This window comes from Camellia sinensis, chromosome 7 (genome assembly GCF_055761805.1).
Source record: "Camellia sinensis isolate YWXY chromosome 7, ASM5576180v1, whole genome shotgun sequence".
Classification (NCBI taxonomy): Eukaryota; Viridiplantae; Streptophyta; class Magnoliopsida; order Ericales; family Theaceae; genus Camellia; species Camellia sinensis.
The window spans coordinates 187,012,118-187,034,233 of NC_138967.1; the positions used below are offsets into that span (position 1 = coordinate 187,012,118).

A 22,116-nucleotide genomic window follows, 5' to 3' on the forward strand; every position below is an offset into this window, starting at 1 on the left:
TCCAAGGTAACAAGAGCCTACTGCAGTACCACTCATTACTATAAACATGGCACCATATCTGGGTAGCTTTGGGACAAAACCAAAGCAAATGTTCAAGATCTTCCACATTAGCACAGTAAGGGCAATTGGGATCAGAAGTTATACCCCTCAGGTTTCTCAGTTTGTTAGTAAGAATTTTTCCATGAAAGACAGCCACAAGAAGCTTTTAAGTTTCTGAGGAAACTTAAGCTTCCAAATCCATCCCCAATCCCTTTCCTGATTATGATGATCAACAATTATAAATTATATGCACTAGATGTGGAGAATCCCCATCAGAGGATTTAATTCATCTGGGAGTGTCTTCTCCAACATTAAGCCTCGGTGGTTGTAGCTTTAAAATAGCTTCAACCATAGGTAAATGGAAGGAATTTTGCCAAGATTTAAGTCCCAATCACCATGAGTATCAAGAAGAGACTTCACAGTAGTATGTTCACAATTTGGAGTTTGATTGGTAGGTGTGTTCAAAACCAATTCAAAAGCCCCAACACCATACCACCAATCTTTCCAAATTCTCACTTTGTTAACGTTACCAAATAGTTACCCATTTCAAATAAATTACATTTTACCTACTTTATGTTTGGTTTTTTTTAAAATTTTATTTTAGTTCTTAAATTTTTTTTTCTCACTTTAGTCTTTCAATATTTCATATTTTTCTCAATTTATTTTTAAAATTAATTTCTATTCAAAATTATATAAAAAATGTTATGTTAGTTGTTACATGACAAAAAAAAATGCATTTTTATATTAGAGTTTGGATTTGTGCTAGATATGTGAGTTATATATAGGGTCTGTTTGGGAAGAAGATTTGTGGCTAAAATAGTCACAAAAGACAAAATAGGCTATTTTAGCCACAACAAACAAAACATCACATCCAACCAATAATCATTACACTCTTCTCTCACAAAAAAAAATCAAAAAAGTCAAAAAGTCCTTCCCAAACCAAGCTTATTAGCCCAGACTAATTGTAAAAAAAAAAGCCAAAAAACCAACCTACTTCCCAAACCAACCCATAATATAATATTTTTATATCACGTGGTTGTCAATTTATTATTTTTTGTCTAATTTTGGACATAAATTAATTTTTGGAGTAAATTTAAAAAAAAAAAAAAACTTGAAATATGAAGGATCAGAGTGAGAGAAAAAAAAAACTTTAAAAGTCAAAGTGAGAAAATGGTCAAACATAAGGGGCAAAAGTATAATTTACTCCATTTATATATATTTGCAGTTGCACCTAGACTGGATGCAGGGATAATTGGACATAATGGTTTTTGATTTGTTGATTTTATTTTTTTGTTCATTAGAGTATCAATCAAAGATAAATGCTCAAAAAAAAATAAATTAATGTTGTTGTGAATTTCATTAAAAATAAAAAAATTCATAAATCTGTCAACCATTTCATAATCATCTCAATTGTTTCATACAATTTAAAGTATTATTTGTCAACTATATATTTTAGTCAAAAATTTACTATAAATTGTCACATCTTTCTCTTTATTTTTTTACACATCTTTTTGTAAAAAATTAAAAAATTACTAAATGAGCCTTTACCCAATTGAGGTCTATGTAGCCTTTGTCAGATGATTATCCTAGGACATTTTATTAATAAATATAATAGATGTAAATAAATAAATCTACCTCTTAAATTTTTATTTAAAAAAAAAAAATGATATTTACATATCAAATAGAATTGATACTATTACATAATATATGAACAGAGTTAGATTAATAATTAGAATGTGCTCAAGTTCAAATCATTTATGTAATCAAATTAACTCCAATCAAATTCAAACGTTCTAAAAATATATATATATATATATATTAGACACCTAGAGAGAGACAACTCAATTATAAATAACTATTTTTTTGATATCATATCAAATCGAGATTGTGCTCAACCCTATTAGTCATACCGTCTTTTTATTTCTTTTCAAATCAATTATGCACTCAAAATTTTCAAAAAAATATTGAAAAAATGCTCATGAACAATGTCTTAAAATCTTAGTTTACTGCTTTAGGAACACTAAATACCGTCTTTCAATTATGTTAATGATTCGACACTAAATAATTTTTTGTATTCAATCAAACGATCCAAATTACAATATGATGACCCACTTTCACTAATGACATTTGTAATCAATTTTGATATTTCATCCGCCAATTCTACAAACTCGTCTCTCCTCACATCCATCAAATCTTTTACCATCTTTTCAAGGATGACTCGATCACAACTATCTTTCATGTCCAACCCAAATTTCCAAACCTCTTCCACAAACCTACTATTGTAAGGTAAGGCAAACAAATCATTGGCACTCCTGCAACAATACTCTCTAAAGTCGAGTTCTACCCAATGTGAGTCAAAAACCTACCAATGGCTCAATGAGTCAAGACCTCTTGTGAGGCCCACCCTACAATGTACCCTCTTTCCTTCGTACCCTCCAAAAGCTTTATTGAAATCTAATCTTCTCCATCGTTGTCCATCACATAATCAGGCTGAACAACCCACAAGAACCGTTTCCCACTATTTATCAAACCATGCCAAAACTCCATGAGTTGGTTCTTTGTCACCGTTGTAATGCTTCCAAAACTTACATATATCACAGATTTGAACAGTTGCGCATCGAGCCAATTCATTCAACTCTTATCTTCTTCCCATAAACTGTTTGAAGAGATCAGTGTTGTCGTGCCTGTGAATGTGAATCTGTTGTTCATATGTGCATGAGTGATCCGATGGTGTATATGTTTGGACATTGAGATCGGATTTGAGAAAGTATAGGCTCTTCTAACTCTTCAAAAATGTTGAATATCAGAGCTTGTGCTCGAGTGGTTTGTTGGGTTATATGTAAAAGCATTTGGAAGTTTCTGTCATTCATGCCTGGAATGCTTGTTATGGGCACATCCAAATTGTTTCCTACAGACGGTTTGTATAATTAAGTAGAAAAATTTCATCTATAAAATGGAAAAATCAAAATCCGAACTGTTTCAATTACAGGAAGGATAAGAAAAAGTCTGAGGAACACTAAGGTTAAGTTTGGGAAGACTAAATAAGTGTACTTTTTGACTTTTTATGAAATATGGGTTGGGTTTGAAGTGATGTGTTAGAGAGGTGATGTGACTTAAATAAGATGATGTGATTTAAATAGGATAGTAACTTTTTTACTTTTTGAATTTTTTAAGAGTTGCCAAACTTGACCTAAAACTGAGTACAAAACCAGACAATCTTTTTAGGTTAGGTGAATTTCATTTTTTTATGTGTCTGACGCCTATGTGACATAGAGCTGTTTGGTATTAGGAAATAGAAGTCAAAAGCACTACTTTTCTAATTTTCAAAAATTATTTTTTTTCAAACAATGCTATACATATTCTCATTTTCTCGCTATCAAACACAAAATAATGAGGCTCACATCAATAAATTCACATAAAACTCATTCATTTGTGTTTATGAGTGGAGGTACCACTTGGGCGGGTTTGATCGGATTGGGCGGTTATCCACGTCCGGCCCAAGTTGTACTAAGACTTGCTCAGATCCTAATTATAACTCAAGGTTGTATATCCAAGACTGACCTGAGTTAAACTCGAATTGTCCGAATTATATGTAAATTTCAAATTTTTTTTTTGGTGTGTCTACGCACGTGCAACTAAATTATTAATTTATTAAAGTTAAGACTCTATTTTTATTTTTTTAGAACATTATTAATAACATCAAAATAATTAATTTATATAATGTAAGAGACATGCTGTTATGGTGGTCTTTACAATTTATGAGTGAGAATAAAAAAGATAAGATTTTGTATTGTATTACTTGTGTATATAATATATATTTAATATGATTTAATGATCTAAATTATTTTAATATCATGTAATAGCTAATAATTTATATATATATAATTCGGGTTTCGGGTTGCTCAGATTGTTTGATATTTTTTATCCAAATCCATCTAAATTTAATTAGATTTTTTGAATTTTTGCCAAACCCATACTGAATTTAAAAATGTCTTATCTAAGTCCTAAAAAAAATCAAACTGGACTCGAATTACTCGGGTTGAACCCACCTAAGTTTGACTCATAGACTATAGGGTTGTTTGGGATATTCTAAATAAGTGTACTTTTTGTCTTTTTATAAAAAAAATGTGTAAAAAAATAGTTTGCACTCCTCCGAACAACGTTGCTTTGCCAAACGTGAGCTAACCGGCGGGTGAGTGCCGAAAATCCCTCGGATGCCTAAGTCAGCAACTAGACAATAGACAATAAGCTCTGTGTATTCTAGAGTAAGAATTGTGATACCTGTACAAAGGTCTGGTCATGAGCTTTTATAGATTTTACTTTGGCACAATCCTAGTAGGATTCTAACTCTCCCTATGAGAGTCCTCCTAGGAATCATACACCCTACTCACTGCCAACCAAGTGAGATGGTTTTGCACAATCCTAGTAAGACTCTACTCTCCTTAGCAGAGTCCTATTAGGAGTCTCATCACTGCAAGCCAAGTGAGATGGTTGAACCCTTTACCTCGGTTTATACATTCCTAACCGAACTGACTTATCTCGGTCTCCTATTATTCGGACCATATGATCGAAAGCCAATCTATCGAATGCCACCCTGCTGAGCTATACACAGCTCGGCCCTTGCCATTGATGTTACCTCATTTACCTCGGCTGACATCTTTACCTCTGCTCTGTGCTCAACTAAGTAATGGAATAGAAGCATTGACCGAGCTATACCTAGCTCGGCCATCTGTCTTACCAAACACCTCGGCCAACCCTTGGGCCTAGTATTTAGGTAGCTCGGTCAACGCCCTTGCCCAGTTTGGTACTCAGATAAAAAGGGATCGAGCTACTCGTCGTCCATACTCCGGCTCTTATCTCGGCCCATTACGCGGCCCAGCTCCCAAAGAAGACTCTTCCTAGCTCGCCCCAATTTGTTTACAAATTACCCTCTCAATTGCCCCTTAATTCCATCTGCGTAGCATGATTGGGATTATTTTTCCTTCAGCTGAGCTAAGAACGCCCCCACTCTGCCGAGCTAAAAAGTTTGTTCGGCCCCCAACAAGCCTTGTCAGTAGCTCAACATGTCCTTCCACTAATCTTGTACGACGTCATTCCCAGGATACATGGCGTGCCCCCAAAATCCTCGCTCTCCTGTTACCACCGTCATGCCGAAAATTTGAATAGCCTTGCTTTTTGCCTTCAACGTATATATCCTTCGAGTTTGCAATCGTATAGCGAGTCGTTCTTTCTGTGTCTCGCTGAGCAGACTAACTCAGTTTATACTAACCCTGCCAACTTGCTATGGCCGAGATAACCATCTCGGTCCAGGAAAAAAATTGTTAGTTAAACCTGCCAACCTGCTTTGGCCGAGGTAACCATTATCCCGGCCAAAGAGTTCAAAAATTTGTTGATCAAACCTGCCAACTTCCTGCAGCCTAGATCCTCATCTCGGCTTAGGAGAGCTAAATGTTGGTTATTCTTGCCAACCTTCTTCAGTGCGGATCCTTATCTCGGCTTGAAGAAGAGCTAAATGCTTGGCCATTCCTGCCAAACTTCTTGATTGCCCCCCAGTAGGGCAAAGACTTGTTGGTCAAACCTGCCAACTTCCTACAGCCTAGATCCTTATCTCGGCTTAGGCAAAGTGTTGGTTTTTCCAGCCAACCTTTTTAGCCCAGATCCTAATCCTAGCTGAAGAGAGCTCAAAGTTGGTTATTCCGGCCAACTCTGAGCGAAGTATTTGGTTTTTCCAGCCAAACGTCCTGCAGCCTGGATCCTTATCCTCTGCTTAGGAGAAGTGTTGGTTTTTCCAGCCAACCTCTTCAGCCCAGATCCTAATCCTACCTGAAGAGAACTCAAAGTTGATTATTCCGGCCAACTCTAAGCGAAGTGTTTAGTTTTTCCAGCCAAGCGTCCTGCAGCCTAGATCCTTATCCTCGGCTTAGGAGAAGTGTTGGTTTTTTCAGCCAACCTCTTCAGCCCAGATCCTAATCCTAGCTGAAGAGAGCTCAAAGTTGGTTATTCCGGCCAACTCTGAGCGAAGTGTTTGGTTTTTCCAGCCAAACGTCCCGCAGCCTGGATCCTTTTCCTGGGCTTAGGAGAAGTGTTGGTTTTTCCGGCCAACCTCTTCAGCCTAGATCCTAATCTTAGCTGAAGAGAGTACAAAGTTGGTTATTCCGGCCAACTCTGGGCGAAGTGTTTGGTTTTTCCAGCCAAACGTCCTGCAGCCTGGATCTTTATCTTGGGCTTAGGAGAAGTGTTGGTTTTTCCAGCCAACTTTCTTCAGCGCGGATCCTAATCTCGGCTTAAAGAAGAGCTAAATGCTTGGCCATTCTTGCCAAGCTTCTTGATTGCCCCCCAGTCGGGCACAGACTTGTTAGAAAGAGTTGGCCAATCCTGCCAACCTTCTCATTTGCCCCCTAGTCGGGCAAAGACTTTTACGCGGTCAATCCTACTTGTCAGCCGTGTTAACTCTGGTAAAAAAGCTTCTTGTCTGGTATCCCTATTGCGCCAGACTCTGCCATGGTGCGCGTCCCATCTTCCTCTACCCGGATGTGTTAGTGCACTCTCTCTATTAGGGCTTCCATAGTAAGGGGCGGCGTCATTGTCATTGACTCCCTTAACTTATTGCCAGCCGACAGACCTCGTTTGTACTGCGCAATAGCTAGATTTGTAGGGCAATCTCCAATCTGATTAAAAGTCTCTTAATACCGGTTATTGTAAGACCTCAATGTTTCTTTCTCGCCCATGTCTATGGAGAGAAGCTGGTCAATCTCCACTGGTGTCTTAGTGTTCGTTCTGAATCTGGTCACAAATGCCTCCGCTAGATACGCCCACGAAGCTATGCTACCTTCAAACCACGTTAAACCCAGGTCACCAAGGCTGGAAGGAAACATGATACACATTAGAGGCTTGTTTCGCCGATACACAGCCATAACCTGGTAAAAGTGGCTCAAGTGTATGTAGGGGTCCGACTTCCCCTCGTAAGTAGTGAATTTAGGCTGATGGAAGCCTACAGGTAATGGTGCGTCCTCAATTGCCGGAATGAACGGCGAGCTCTGCAACCTTACCAACACTTTGTCTGCTGGTTCATAGGCAAGGCGTGGCTCTGGCACTCCTACCTCGGCACTCCCATGTGTTCTAGGAACCAATCGGTGTAGTGCGGAGACTGTGCGGGGGTCGCGAGCTTGAGTGTCTTCTTTCCTTTGAGCCCTTTCAGTCCTCATTCTCTCAGGCTTGGAGTAGCGTGTCCTGGAAGTCCTTGATTGTGTATCACCCGACCTGAGGTTTCTCCTTCTAGCTTGCGATGGTGTGACTTGTCTGTCGTGATCTTCTGCGAGGCGAGGGTGCTCTCTACTCTTGCCTACATCTTCTTTCGTCATCCCTATGCCCTTTATCTGGCACTTCATAGTCTTTATGTTTGCGCCATCCTCCGTATCAATTCATCTTGCTCCTTGACTCGATCTTCTAAAACTTGGGGATCCAACCTTCGCCGCTGCCTCTCAGGGCTTCGGGAGCGACGAGGACTGGAGCCCTGCCTTTCTCTCGCTTCTCTCCTTAGATTCCTTCGCTGGGGATCTAATTCCGCCATGGATAGGATAGAAGGTAAACTTTTGCGCCTCCCATCCCCTTCCGGTGTTTGCTCATCAATAGCAGATTGCGACAAGTCTTCATTGTGCGCCATTGCTTTCAACTAGAGAGGAAAACTTGATCAAGAGGTTTTGCTCTTTGTGAAATTCCCACAGACAACGCCAATTATACGAGCACGAAATAATTCTTCTCGTATGATCTTGTTGATCAAGTTTGCACTCCTCCGAACAACGTTGCTTTGTCACCTGAAAACACAAACGTAAGCTAACTAGCGAGTGTGTGCCGGAAACCCCTCCGATGCCTAAGTCAGCAACTAGACAATAGACAATAAGCTCTGTGTATTCTAGAGTAAGAATTGGAATACCTGTACAAAGGTCTGGTCATGAGTTTTTATAGACTTTACTTTGGCACAATCCTAGTAGAATTCCAACTCTTCCTATGAGAGTCCTCCTAGGAATCACACACCCTACTCACTACCAACCAAGTGAGATGGTTTTGCACAATCCTAGTAGGACTCTACTCTCCTTAGTAAAGTCCTACTATGAGTCTCATCACTGCAAGCCAAGTGAGATGGCTGAACCCTTTACCTCGGTTTATACATTCCTGACCGAACTGACTTATCTCGGTTCCCTGCCATTCAGACCGTGTAATCAAAAGTCAATCTATCGAATGCCACCCTGCCGAGCTATATGCAGCTCGGCCCTCGCCATTGATGTTACCTCCTTTACCTCGGCTCTGTGCTCAACTAAGTAATGGAATAGAAGTATCGACCGAGCTATACCTAGCTTGGCCATCTGTCTTACCAAACACCTCGGCCAACCCTTGGGCCTAGTATTTAGGTAGCTCGGTCAACGCCCTTGCCCAGTTTGGTACTCAGATAAAAAGGGACCGAGCTACCCGTCGTCCATACTCCAGCCCTTATCTCAGCCCATTACGCGGCCCATCTCCCAAAGAAAACTCTTCCTAGTTCGGTCCAATTTGTTTAAAAATTACCCTCTCAATGTACTTTTTGACTTTTTATAAAAAAAATGTGTAAAAAAATAGAAAAAAAATATTGATTGATGTGATCCAAAAAAGATAAAAATATAAAAAATGTAGACTTATTTAGTCTTCCCAAACCAGGCTTATGATTGAGAAAAAAAGAAAAGAAGAGATATATGTAATATTCTTTATTTTTTTTAACTTATTTAAATTATCTATGTTGAGTAAGCTATAAACATAAGCTAACCGAACAATTTGTCACAAATTCTTAACAAAAAATTATAACCAGCTCATATAAATTATACTAACATATCACGATCGTATCCAACATTATAGACTAACCTTCAAATGGAGACTCCCTAGCTCAATGAGCTTGTGGGCACACAAAAATAAGCCCAGAAATTACAAGTACTCGAAATCCGAAACGAAATTACCGGTATCCCAATTTCTTCACCAACATCAATAGCAAAACTCAAAAACCCATCGGCTATAATGCAACTCACCGGCGACATTCAAACCTCTCCGGCGATCAGAGATCAAAAACTCCCTGGGAGTCGGCTCCGCAGTGTTTCAACTGGATAGATAGGAAAGAATAGAAGCTCCTATATGACCGTTAATGGCGAGATCAAGCTCAATATATAAATACGAATCCATTATTTTAGGTAGTTTTTAATTTTTTTATACTGTAAAAGAAATTAAAAAAATAAAGAAAGGCTGTATTTGGTAAGTTGGTTGGGATTAATTTAGTCTATTAAAAGAAAATAGATTAAAAAGTCAATAAAATAAAATGTCACATTCAAATCAGAAAGAGTGAAAAATTCATCCTAAATGATAATAAAAAAAAAGAGTTAAAAGTTCATCCTAAATAAATTTTTTTTAGTCAAGTTAAAATAATCAAAAAATCAAATTAAAAAAAAAAATTCCCAAACAAAGGCTAATACAACAGTTTATAATGATTTTTTAACTTCTCTTTTACTAAAGTCTCCAAATGGGGCATAATATCATCCATTGTTTACAGGAAAACTTTGCTCGTAAAATAATTTTTAAAAAAATTAAGATTATGTGTAATTTCATAATTATTTTTTGTTTATAAACTTTTTTTTTATTTAAGTCTTATTTAGAAATTACCTATTTTAATTAATTTTTAATTTTTTTATAAAAAAAAATAATAATATAACAATTTATAACAATTTTTTAGCAGTTTGACACATTCGAGCCATTCGGGCCATACAAATTCGGGCCACTAAGAATTTTTCTTTTGAAAATTATAAATATTATTTTCTAGTTTTAAATATTGAGTCTTAATATTATTGTTAAATTTCTAATTTTGTTGTGAATCGGGTAGGGTTGGGAGCAAACTGTAGAAATGGAGGTGAGGTTGGGGTAGGAAGCTCTCGATCCATACCCTATCAATTGCCATCACTAGTCTTAAATATTCTAATTGATTTGAAAAGTGAGTCTAATTTTTGGGCTAGAATAGAAATGCCCTTCATTTTTTTTTGGAAATAAATGAAATAAAATGAAAAAATTACCATTATCAAATTGACCTAACTATTTTCATGGATAATAGGCACAATATACAAAATAAATAATTCAGATTATCGAAACAAGATACGTAACAAACCCTATGTACCTCTTTGGTAGTTTTTGAAAAGTAACTATTTTCATTTCGGAGGTAATTTTGAAAAGTAATTACAAATAAGTGAAATTTTATAAATATTAATAATCAAAAACATAAAATTTATCATGAATCAATAATAAGTTTTTTTAAAAAAAACACTTATTGGTAATTTTTCCTAATTAAAACATGTTAGAAATTTCAAAAATTTTATCAAATGTCTCATATATGTAAATCTCACACCCATATAAAATAAAAATTTTAATAAATTTTTTAAAATTTATAACATTACTCTTCCTAGTTTATTATATCTTAATTAATATTGTACAATTTAAAAGTACATTTGTTCAGGCCCGCACGTTGCCGATGGCATATTTATGCAAACAGATCATGTGGATCTTCTCATAAAAAAAAAAAATACAAGAAATAAATAACATAAACATTACATCAAAACAATCATCCTGTTTAGTTTTAGTTTTAGTTTTCAGAATTCACTTTTTAAAAATTTTATTTTTTTATTTTTTGTTTTCACTGATTTTTTTTGATATTTTAAGTATTTTTTTTAAAAAAAAATAGATACACCTAACATAAATACACTTAAAAAATATAATATTTATAAAAAAAATATTTAAAAAATTTACTAAATACAAAAAAATATATATATATATATATAATTCCGTACATTTTTTAAAATATTTTTGTATATTTATTAATTTTTTAACAAATATTTTACATTTTAAATGTATTTAGATACATCTAAATAAGGTGCATCTAAAAAATTTTTTAAAAAAAATTACTTAAAACTTTAAAAATATTTACTAAAAATAAAAAAATATGAAAAACAAAATTATTATTTTCAGAAAATTGAAAGCAAACACACTGAATAATATCCTAATTTTGTTTAAAGGAAAAAAAGACCTAATTGTGCCAAATTGATTGCCCGATTATTTTGGGGATGTCCAACAATTATTTTGGGATCCATTTAGAAGCATCCCGTGTCAGGATGGTTTAAAAATAAAAATTTATCTGAAAATCCCTCAATATAATTTTTTAGTAGGTTAATGAAATTCCAACAGTTTTTAATGTATAGTATTTTAAAATAATTTTTTCATGAGATAAGAACACAATTTTATTTATAGATGAATTTACCCTTTCATTTATATTAGGGCACGAGAAGTAGAGTTTTTTTTTTAATATCCTTAAAAAAAAAAAACAATTTAGAGGATTGACTCACTTTTTAAATTATTTGGAAAACTAACCTACTTTTTCAAATCACATTTTCAAAACGTGATTTTAAAATTGAAATTGTATTTTCAATATGCAATTTCACCTTTAAATCGCAGGTTAAAAATGCAATTTATGATGATATGGTAAAATTACATGTTCAACATGCGATTTTAATTGAAATCATTTACAACATGCTATTTCAAGGTGAAATTACATATTGAAAATGTAATTTCAATTTCAAAATCGTAATTTCAAAATAAGATTTCAAAAGTAGGTAAATTTTTCAAATAGTTTGAAAAGTGAATCAATTCTTTAAATTATTATTATTTTAGAATATTAAAAAAAAAAAAGCTCATGAAAAGTATGGTTGGTGGCGGTTTTTAGACATCACATGAAGTCTTATAGTCATTATAGTACATGTCACAAATAAAAAGGACAGTGTACATGATCCTCCTATTTACTTCGGGACAATATTTTTAAAAATTTTTGAGGTTTAAAGATTATAAGAGCATTTCTAACGATTTTACTAAAATTTTTATCAAATCTGAATAAAAAATTGACTTTTTTCTCATTCTGATACGGAGGGCTCTAATGGTTCATCAAATCTGCGCCGGGATAACCGGTTGGTCGACTGGTGAAGGCAAATTTTTTTTTGAATTGTTTGAACCTTTTCAGTGAACTGTCTGAACCTTTTTCGGGGACGACCGGTTGGTCGACCGGCAAGACAAATTTTTTTTAACTGTTTGAACTTTTTTTTGAACTGTTTGAACCCTTTAGTGGTCAACTGGCCGGTCAACCGGCTAGTCGATCGGTTGGTCTCCCCCAATGGTCAGGAACAGTGATTTGGTGAAATGCTGCCCCTGTTCTCATTTTGGTGAAAGGTTTGGTGAATTCTCAAATTGATATCGATTTGGTAAAACCGTTGGAGCTCAAAAAAGTGATTTTTTCACCAAATTTTAAATTTGATACCAGATTTAGTGAAGCGTTGGAGATATGCCTCCTATCAAAACTTGTCAATTAAAGACGGACAAAAAGGCTAGTTTGGGAGGGCTTTGGTTACCTACTTTTATTTTTCTTTTTAAATTGGTTAATATATATATATATATATTTTACATTGAAAATAAGAAATATGTATATATAATTATATACATTTATACTGTCGTATATTTTTTTATCAAATTTAAATCCTAATTAAGATATATATATATATATATATATAATATAACTAATATATTGCATAAATATAAATACAAATAAGTGAACAAAAAGGAGAAAAAAAATAGGGAGAAAAATAAAAAGGAAAAAAAAAAAAATGAAAGAGGGAGGAATGGGAGATCATGGGATTATTCATGTGATAATGGGAGGATGGGTGAGAAAATGAAAAAGTATAAGAGAGAAGCAAGAAAGTTGTAGGACATTTTTAAAAAAATGCATCTCAACTACTGCTTTGTAGTTTGAATAAATCTGAATCGTTCAAATGTCTTTACGATTTATTATATAGATTTTTACTAGCAGTTGACCCGTGCAATGCATGTGTTATTTTTTTTTAAAAAAATATTTGATGATATAATGTGCAATGCATGTGTTATTTTTTTTTAAAAAAATATTTGATGATATAATGTGCGTTATAAAAGAATAATTTAAATTTAAATTTAAAATTAAAATTAAAATTAAAATTAAAGTATGATTTTAATTATTTATTTTGATAATAATGACGCTATCGTTCTATAAAATTGTTACTTGAATACTTATATACATTCATTTTAATTAAATTATTTGTGTATTTTGATAATTTTAATTCTATCATATTATAAAAGTGTAATTATCATATAATAATTTTGTATGATATATATTAAATTATAAAATAGTAAAATAAATATTCATTTTAATATTAAAAATAATAGTTAAATTAGAAGAAGAATTTGTAACATAAAATTAAAAGTAATTATAACTATTTAACTTTCTTTTATATTCATTTGAAAAATAAAAATATCTATAAATATAAATCATATAAAATTTATTAAAAAAATTAAATATAAATATGTTGTAGTTAGATTATCATATAATGATTTTATATGATATATATATATATATATTAAATTATAAGATTATAAAATAAATATTTTTAATTAAATTAAATATCAATTATATAAAAGAAGTTTACCAACGACTAATCAAGAGAATCACATAAAAACATTTAAACTCAAAAAGAAAAAATAATGCAAACATTCAAACGATAGATATATCTCAGTGTGTGAAGTGATTAATCATTTGTAATATGATATCAAAGCATAAAAGAATTTAGTGTTCAACAATTAAAAAGTAACGCAAGCAGTAAATCCAAACTTTAGAGGTTTTCGAGAGTATCATTGTTGTGCAAATTTTACCTTTTGTGAATTGTGATTATATAAAATAATGTAGGAAATAAAGTATAATTTCATATATAGAATCACTATAAATTTTAATTGACAAATCTATAACATAGAATAATATAAAATTGGTATTGGGTATAAAATAATGCACGAGAATATAGAAAAAAGAAAAAGAAAAAAAGAAGAAGGCGATTTAGCATTAAAAAAAAAATTCTAATACCCTTGAAAGAATTAAGAAAAAAAAACGTAAAATGTAAAATTGGTATTGAGTTTGTGAATTATTTCAATTTATCATGAAAAATATATGGAAAAGAAATATTTGTTAAATAGAGTGCATATAAAATAGGTAAAGTTAGTATAATTTATATTAGGTTTGGGTTTATGTACGTAATTAAGAAAATACATGCTGATATAACTCTCTTAGAAAAAAATAAACCCTTATAATGTGTCACCTAAATATGGAAAGAACACTACTTTTAATAATATATATATATATATATATTTGTTGATTTTGTCTGCTTATTGAATTGTTACCTTCTTTTTGGTCAACTTTGTTACTTCTTTCTTAATTTGATTTCAGTCCTCTTAATCTGTCCATAATTTTATTTGTGTCTTTCCATTTTGTTAGTAGCCACCCATCCACCTTTCATTCCAGGTCCAGAGTAAGTCCTTTGGTTAGGCTGTGTAGGACACATAGGGGTTTCCCGAAAAGGGTATGTGTGAAAACATAGTATGTGAAAACATGATAAGTTTAGACAATGTATTAAGATCACTGTAAACCATTTTAAAAGAAGTAATTGTGAGTCGATTATTTAGAAGTAACTCTTCAGTCAGCTCTAGATCCACAACTTTACCTTCTATACCTAATCAAGGATTGATAATTAATGAAGAAGATGTACAATTACAAAATGATAAAATTGATTTAAGTTGGAATATACCACAATTACCAATTAAAGAAATTTACAAAACTACTTTTCTGCAATCTACCTTTAATGTTAATCTTCATGTCAAAACCTTAGAACAGGTTTATGCACTAGAAAAACCTAGAGAAACATGCCAGTTACTTGATCCAAATACTATTAAACGCCATTTAAAAACTGGTCATAATTTTATTCATTTAGGACTAATTCAAGTTGGAATTAAACCACTAACACAATAAGGTAAAAATACTTCTGTTTTATTATGCTTACGAGATGCTCGTTTTCTGGACTATAATGATAGTTTAATAGGTATGATGGAAACATGCCTCCACAGAGGACCTGTCCATTTTAATTGCTTTCCTGATTTCACTCTTAGTCTTAGGGATCCACACATATTAGATGCTTTAACTTTAAATATTCAGTTAAATGGTTCTTTTACAAACATGAAAGAAAAAGTTCATAATATTGCTTTAATCTATCGTATTTATTATAAATGTATTAAAACTAATCTAAATGTTCAAGCCTTACACAAAAGTCCAAAAGACAAAACTTTACTCATTCAAAGTAGTAGTAATGATACTAATATAAATATTCCTAAAATGATTGAATGGAAAGATATTACTCTCCCAGACTAATGGGTTACAGTCAATGAAAATTACAAACATAATAAAAAACAATCCACTAGTCAAGATATCCAAGATATTCAACCATTCATTGATGGCTCAGTCCGAATTAAGTTTAATAAATCAAGTCAATCCTCTAGGCATAGTACTTCTAGTGTACTTACTAATTCTAAAACTGAAGATGAAATATTTAATACACCTTCATTCAGAAAAAATAGTCAAATTCATATTGGTCAAACTTCACAAAGCAAAATGAAAGGAGTAAATAATTCTACAACCTCTCAAATTAGTAAACCTGTTTATTTTAGTTATACTCATCTTCCTGAAGAAGATACTATCTCTCAAGATTCACCAACACAAACTGACTTTGAAGTCATACCTCCTATTAATCCCCAACTATTAACCATTAGTAAAACTTTTGCTCCCGATTTAGACAAATTACATATTGAATTTAAATCCAAAAGCAATAAGCTTAAACGTTAAGCTTACAGGCTTAAATATAATACTCATCAACAATCTAAGATTACTCATAAATGGTATAAATTTATGACTGAACATAGTATAGAAGTCCCTTTCTTTGAAAATTTAGAAATTATTACAAAAAAGTTAATACAATTACGAAAACTAAATGGAAAACTTCTCCTAATACTACTGTTAGTTCTAGTCATCCTCCTCTAGAAGCCATAATTATAGAACACCAAGGATCTATTATTCATGCTTCTCCCTTTAAGTTAGCTGGTACTGAGCCTGAATTAAAGAAAGTCATTGAACAAAATAATTATACTAACCAATGCTTAAAAACAATTGGTAAATAATTAGATAAAATAGAAACAAATTTAGATGAATATGCTATTAGTCATTCCTCTACTAAACAACCTTGAGAACAACCTTTGCTTAATTTACCCAGTCATCGCTCCAAAATAGGTAGTTTAGTTACTCAGGATAGTTCCACTATTAAGGCTATAGAACCATTATTCACTAAGTTAGCCTCTCCTTCTACTGAAAAAGGTCTTACAGTATTAAACCAGTAACCCACTTTAGAAATTATAAGTAACTCAAAAACCTCTGATAATGAAGTTAATCTTTTAGCTCAACAATTTCAATCCTCCAATCTTAACCGAATTACTTATCCTAAGGTAAATCCTACAACTCTTACCAAAAATTGGTACTCTCGACCTACTCCGCCTGATCTTCAATACAAAGAGACCAACCTTAGTAATCAACTCTCTGTTTCTGCTAAAAAACTATATGAATGGAATATAGATGGTCTTAGTGAAGATCAAATACTTCAAAAATTAAATCATTTATCTATGGTTGCAAATAGTTACTTTAGTAATTATCCAGATTATACTCAACCTGAAATTGTTTCATTAATCACCTCTGGTTTTACTGGTATGCTAAAATCTTGGTGGGAAAAATATCTCACTGAAGATCAATGCGAATCTATTTTACATGCAAGTCAAAAAGATGAAAATGATTTACCTATATTTGATGAAACTATTGGATATTATAGACTTGATGGTATTAATACACTAATTTATACTATAGTTAGACATTTTATAGGCACACCTACTAATATATATTCCCTCATACATGATCAATTTAGTAACCTTACTTGTCTAACATTAAGTGATTTTAGATGGTATAAAGATGTTTTTACATCCAGAGTCATGCTTCATGAAGATTGTACTAAATCATTTTAGAAAGAAAAATTTATTAATGGATTACTTAGTCTTTTTGCTAATAAAATTAGAGATGTTCTTAGTCAACCTACTGGTATAATTGAATATGATAATTTAACTTATGGAGATATAATTAGTACTATTCAAAAAGAAGGATTAAAAATGTGTATTGACCTTAAAATTAGTCAAAAAACTGCCAAAGATAAACATAAGGCTAAATACGAATTAGAAAATTTCTGCGAACAATATGGTTTACCTCCTCTTGCGCCCTCAAAAAGAAAGTCATACAGAAATAAACCATTTTCCAAAAAATCAAGTCATAAATATCATAAGAAATATTCTAATTACAAATCTTCTGATAAGTACTATGATAAACCAAAATCTTACTCTAAATCTAAATATACTAAGAAATCAAAATCCAAACCTCCTAAATCTCCTGCCAATATTACTTGTTATAATTGTGCGAAAAATGGTCATTATTCCAATAAATGCAAAGAAAAACAACGATTAAAAGATAAAGTTAATCAACTCCAGATTGATGATGAATCTAAAACTCAATTATTCGAAATTTTCCAATTAAATCAATCTCCTAGTAACTCTTCTACCGACTTACACAATTCTAATAATTCATCTGATTACCATTCACCTAGTGATACTTCTGATGATAATATTGAATTAGGATGTAATGATACTTGTTGTAAACCAGTTAAACAAATCACTGTTCTTACTAAACAACATCAAGAAGAAATTGCTCTTATTGAATTAATTAGTAAATTAGAAGATCTTGAATTAAAACAAAAATATACTGAAAAACTAAAATCTTTATTAATCAACAAAGATAATAAACCAAAACATGATAAGCCAATTATTAGCTTAACAAAAACTTTGGAACGCTTTAAAACTAAACACAAAGAAATGAAATTAAGCAGATTAAAAGTATTATCAAAGACTTACAAAATAAAGATAAAATATTAGAAGATAAAATTACTACATTAAAAATTAATAAAAACTTAGATAATTTTCAACAAAATGGTGCCATTTCATCTAATGAATCTGAGGGTACTAATGAAGATACTAATCTCGAAAATGTTTTGTTTGATAATCGATCACACCAATTAGATCATTTTGAAAATAAACGATTAAATCTTACCAATAAAATTAATATTAAAAAATGCCATTCAAAAATCAAATTATTTATCAATAATTTTGAGTTAGAGGTTATAACTCTAATAGATACTTGTGCTGATCTTAATTGTATCCAAGAAGGATTACTCCCCACAAAATATTATCATAAAACAGGTGAACAATTAACCTCTGCTAATGGTAGTAAAATGTATATCAAATATAAATTACCAAAAGTTCATATTTGTCAAAATAATGTTTGTTTTAAAACATCATTTGTCTTAGTTAGAAATATGACTGATAAGGTTATTTTAGAAACCCCATTTATATTTTTACTCTATCCATTTACCACTACTAATCAAGGAATAACTACACAAGCTTTTGGTCAAACAGTAACTTTTAAATTTTTGTCTCCACTTGAAGTTAAATAATTAAACCAATTAAAAGATTGTTCTATTTCTCAATCTATTAATCATTTAACCCGTCAGTTAAGATATCTTAAAGAAGAAGTAAATTATAAAAGAATTGAAAATCAATTAAGTGATCCTATTATTACTTCTCAAATTGAACAATTTAGACAAAAATTAGAATCAACTGTTTGTTCCAATTTACCTAATGCTTTTTGGCGTAGGAAAAAACATGTAGTTACATTACCATACATTAAAATTTTTAATGAAAAACAAATTCCTACTAAATCTAGACATATTCAAATGAATCATAAATTAGTTGAAATGTGTAAAAAAGAAATTAATGAACTATTACACAATAACATTATTCATTACAGCAAGTCACCATGGTCTTGTTTGACTTTTTATGTTAATAAGAAGGCTAAATTAGAAAAAGAAGTTCCCAGATTAGTAATTAATTACAAACCTTTAAACAAAGTTTTAGAATGGATTCACTATTCAATTCCTAATAAAAAAGACTTAATCAAAAGACTTAGTCAAGCCATCATCTTTAGTAAATTTGATTTAAAAAGTGGATTATGGAAAATACAAATTCATCCTAAAGATAGATATAAAACTGCTTTTACTACACCTTTTGGTCATTATGAATGGAATGTAATGCCTTTTGGGTTAAAAAATGCTCCTAGTGAATTCCAAAATATAATGAATGACATTTTCAATCATTTTAGTCATTTTTCCATCGCTTATATTGATAATATTCTTATTTTTTCTAAATCCCTTAGTGAACATTGGAAACATCTTACAGCTTTCTTTTACACAATAAAAACTCATGGTCTAGTCATTTCTGCTCCTAAAATTAAATTGTTTCAAACTAAAGTCAGATTTTTAGATTATGATATTCATCAGAATACAATTTTACCTATTAGTCGATCTATTGAATATGCTTCTAAATTTCTTGATGAAATCCTAGATAAAACCCAGTTACAACGGTTTTAGGATCACTCAATTACATTGCTGAATTTTACAAAGACCTTAGGAAAACCTGTCTACCACTTTTTGATCGGTTAAAAGATAATCCTCCTCCTTAGTCTCCCACTCATACTGCTATTATTCAACAAGTCAAGAAATATGTCAAGTCTTTACTTGTCTTGGTATTCCTACTGAAAATTCTTTTAAAATCATTCAGACTGATACTTCTAATATTGGGTATGGTGGTATCCTTCTCAAAAAAGTCACTCCTCAGTCATCCGAACAAATCGTTCGTTTCCATTCTGGTGTCTGGAATAAAGCACAAAAAAATTATAGTACTATTAAAAAAGAAATTTTATTTACTGTTTTATGTATTAGCAAATTTCAAGATGATATACTAAATCAAAATTTTTTACTTAGGGTTGATTGTAAATCTGCTAAATATGTTTTAGAAAAAGATGTTCAAAATCTTGTTAGTAAACATTTTTGCCTGTTGGCAATCTATATTAAGTATTTTTTATTTTGATATTGAATATATACTTGGTAGTCAAAATTCTATTCCTGACTTTCTTACCAGAGAATTTTTACAGGAGGAATAGGGATGCCAACTCCTTTTATTTCCTATCATAAATTACAAGTCACCCATTATAGAAACCTCATTCACCAAACTTCTTACCGTATTGCTTGCCTCAAATTAGCCAAAAAATCTACTAAACGTGCTCAATTTATTCGCTTCCACACAATTCGCAGTCGCCGTAATCTACTTGCTCATTACATTAACTGTGCTGATTATCATCTTAGCAAATTAGATATCCTCAGTGGATGCTAAATTCAGTTCACTTGTTCTACAGATGTCTGGTCAGAAACCTTTGAGACCTTCCAGCAAGGCTCTTGATCTTTCTAGTTAACCAGTTCCTCCTTTGGAATTAGTCACTAGATACCATCCTGAATTAGTCAATCGTTACCAAGTTCTTGGTAATATTTCTAAACCTAGTTATACATCTGCACTGGCTACTGACCCATTTGTTTCTTCTTCTCAGTCAATTACTCGTTACCCTCCTAATCCTATTAAATCAGCTCATTCTGATTATGTTAAATCTTATACCACTAATCTCTTTTTCAAAGAACCCAGTCACAAAACTACCAATACTGTTCTTAACCTGGTTAAATCCTGTTTTCCTTCTGGATGGCATTTTGTTCCTTTTCATCCAGAAAAGTCAATTACTTACTACAAATGCATCCTTTTCAATCATCAGTCCATTGCTATTAAACCTATTTATGATTGAACTTACACTAGTAAAATTGTGTATCATTCTTTATATATTCACAATATAGTCTCTTTGAATGATTGGGGTCCTCCTTTCCAACTCCGAGACTTACTTGGTCATACAATCCAATATAGTTATTATGACTATATTGACGCCTGGTTTGAAGTTCTCTTATACCAAAATGAGTCAAACAGTCACTCCTGGTTCCTTCAATTTGATCATAAATTCAAGTCAGAATTCCCCACTTGGTTTCTAAGATGATAGACTCAGTATGGGGCTATTGTTGATATTTTCCCCTTTATTTTGCTCGAACAGGTCAACTATTTCTCCACTATTTTTTCATTCAGTCCACAACAAAATAAATTTCCTTCATTGCTCATTTTTATATCCAAATACAAAGTCCCCTGGATATTTAAGTGGCGGTATGCTATTTCTGATGACATAATCATTCGCCAACATTTTGTTAAATGGTGGGATAATTTCAAAACTCCACAGATCATTGAACAAGTTCAGGCAGAATTTCAAGTCAACTTTCATGCTCCAACACCTGCCATGGTTAAAGCTCAGCAGAACCCAACAGCTTTAGTAACACAAGGAAGCCAACTTCCTCCAGTCAATCTTGGAAGCCCAACATCTAGTTCTTCCAAGCCTAAGTCAGCAAAGCCCAAATCTGATCAAACAAAGTCCAAGGCTAAGTCCAAGCCCTCATTATCCCAGGCTAAGCCCAAAGTCAAGTCTAGATCATCAAAGGATGAGCTTCTCCAAATGGCTCGTCTACTCATGGCCCAAGCCAAGTCACAAACTGATGAAGATAGTTTAGAAGAAGGTTCAAAGGGTTCAGACTCTTCTGAAAGTTCAACCAATCAAGATCCTTACGGGCCCTAGTTTCAAGATGCTCAGGACCCATATGCTTGATACAGTCAACGGAGTTTATATAGCTATAATTATCAGCTTCAATCAATTCTCTCCTTTTGAGAAAAGCTGCTGATATTTATATCTATATTGATTCCTTCAGTCACATGCCTCCACCGAAAGTAATAAATAGTGAAAAAGTCAAATTTACTAGTCACTATTCATCAATTAGACAAATCCACTACAGTCAAAAGCATCCATCAGCTTTAGTCATTCACCGAAAGTTGCAGCTAGCTGCCAGGTGCTTCTTTCAGTCAACATTTCTTCACAAGGCTCACAGTAACCTCTTTTGCTTATAAAAGAGCCTCTTCAGTTCATTGTAAGGTAGAGTTAGACAATTTGAGAGTTCCTATCCCTTAAACAAATAGCTATCCCTATAATTTGTATTCTGCAATTCTATTTTCAAG

At 32.2% G+C, this 22,116-nt stretch overlaps 1 pseudogene; it reads right to left on the minus strand.

Moving 5' to 3' along the window:
* Positions 1 to 2,077: 2,077 nt before the first annotated feature.
* Positions 2,078 to 9,101, minus strand: LOC114255912 (7-deoxyloganetic acid glucosyltransferase pseudogene; annotated as a pseudogene).
* Positions 9,102 to 22,116: the final 13,015 nt, after the last annotated feature.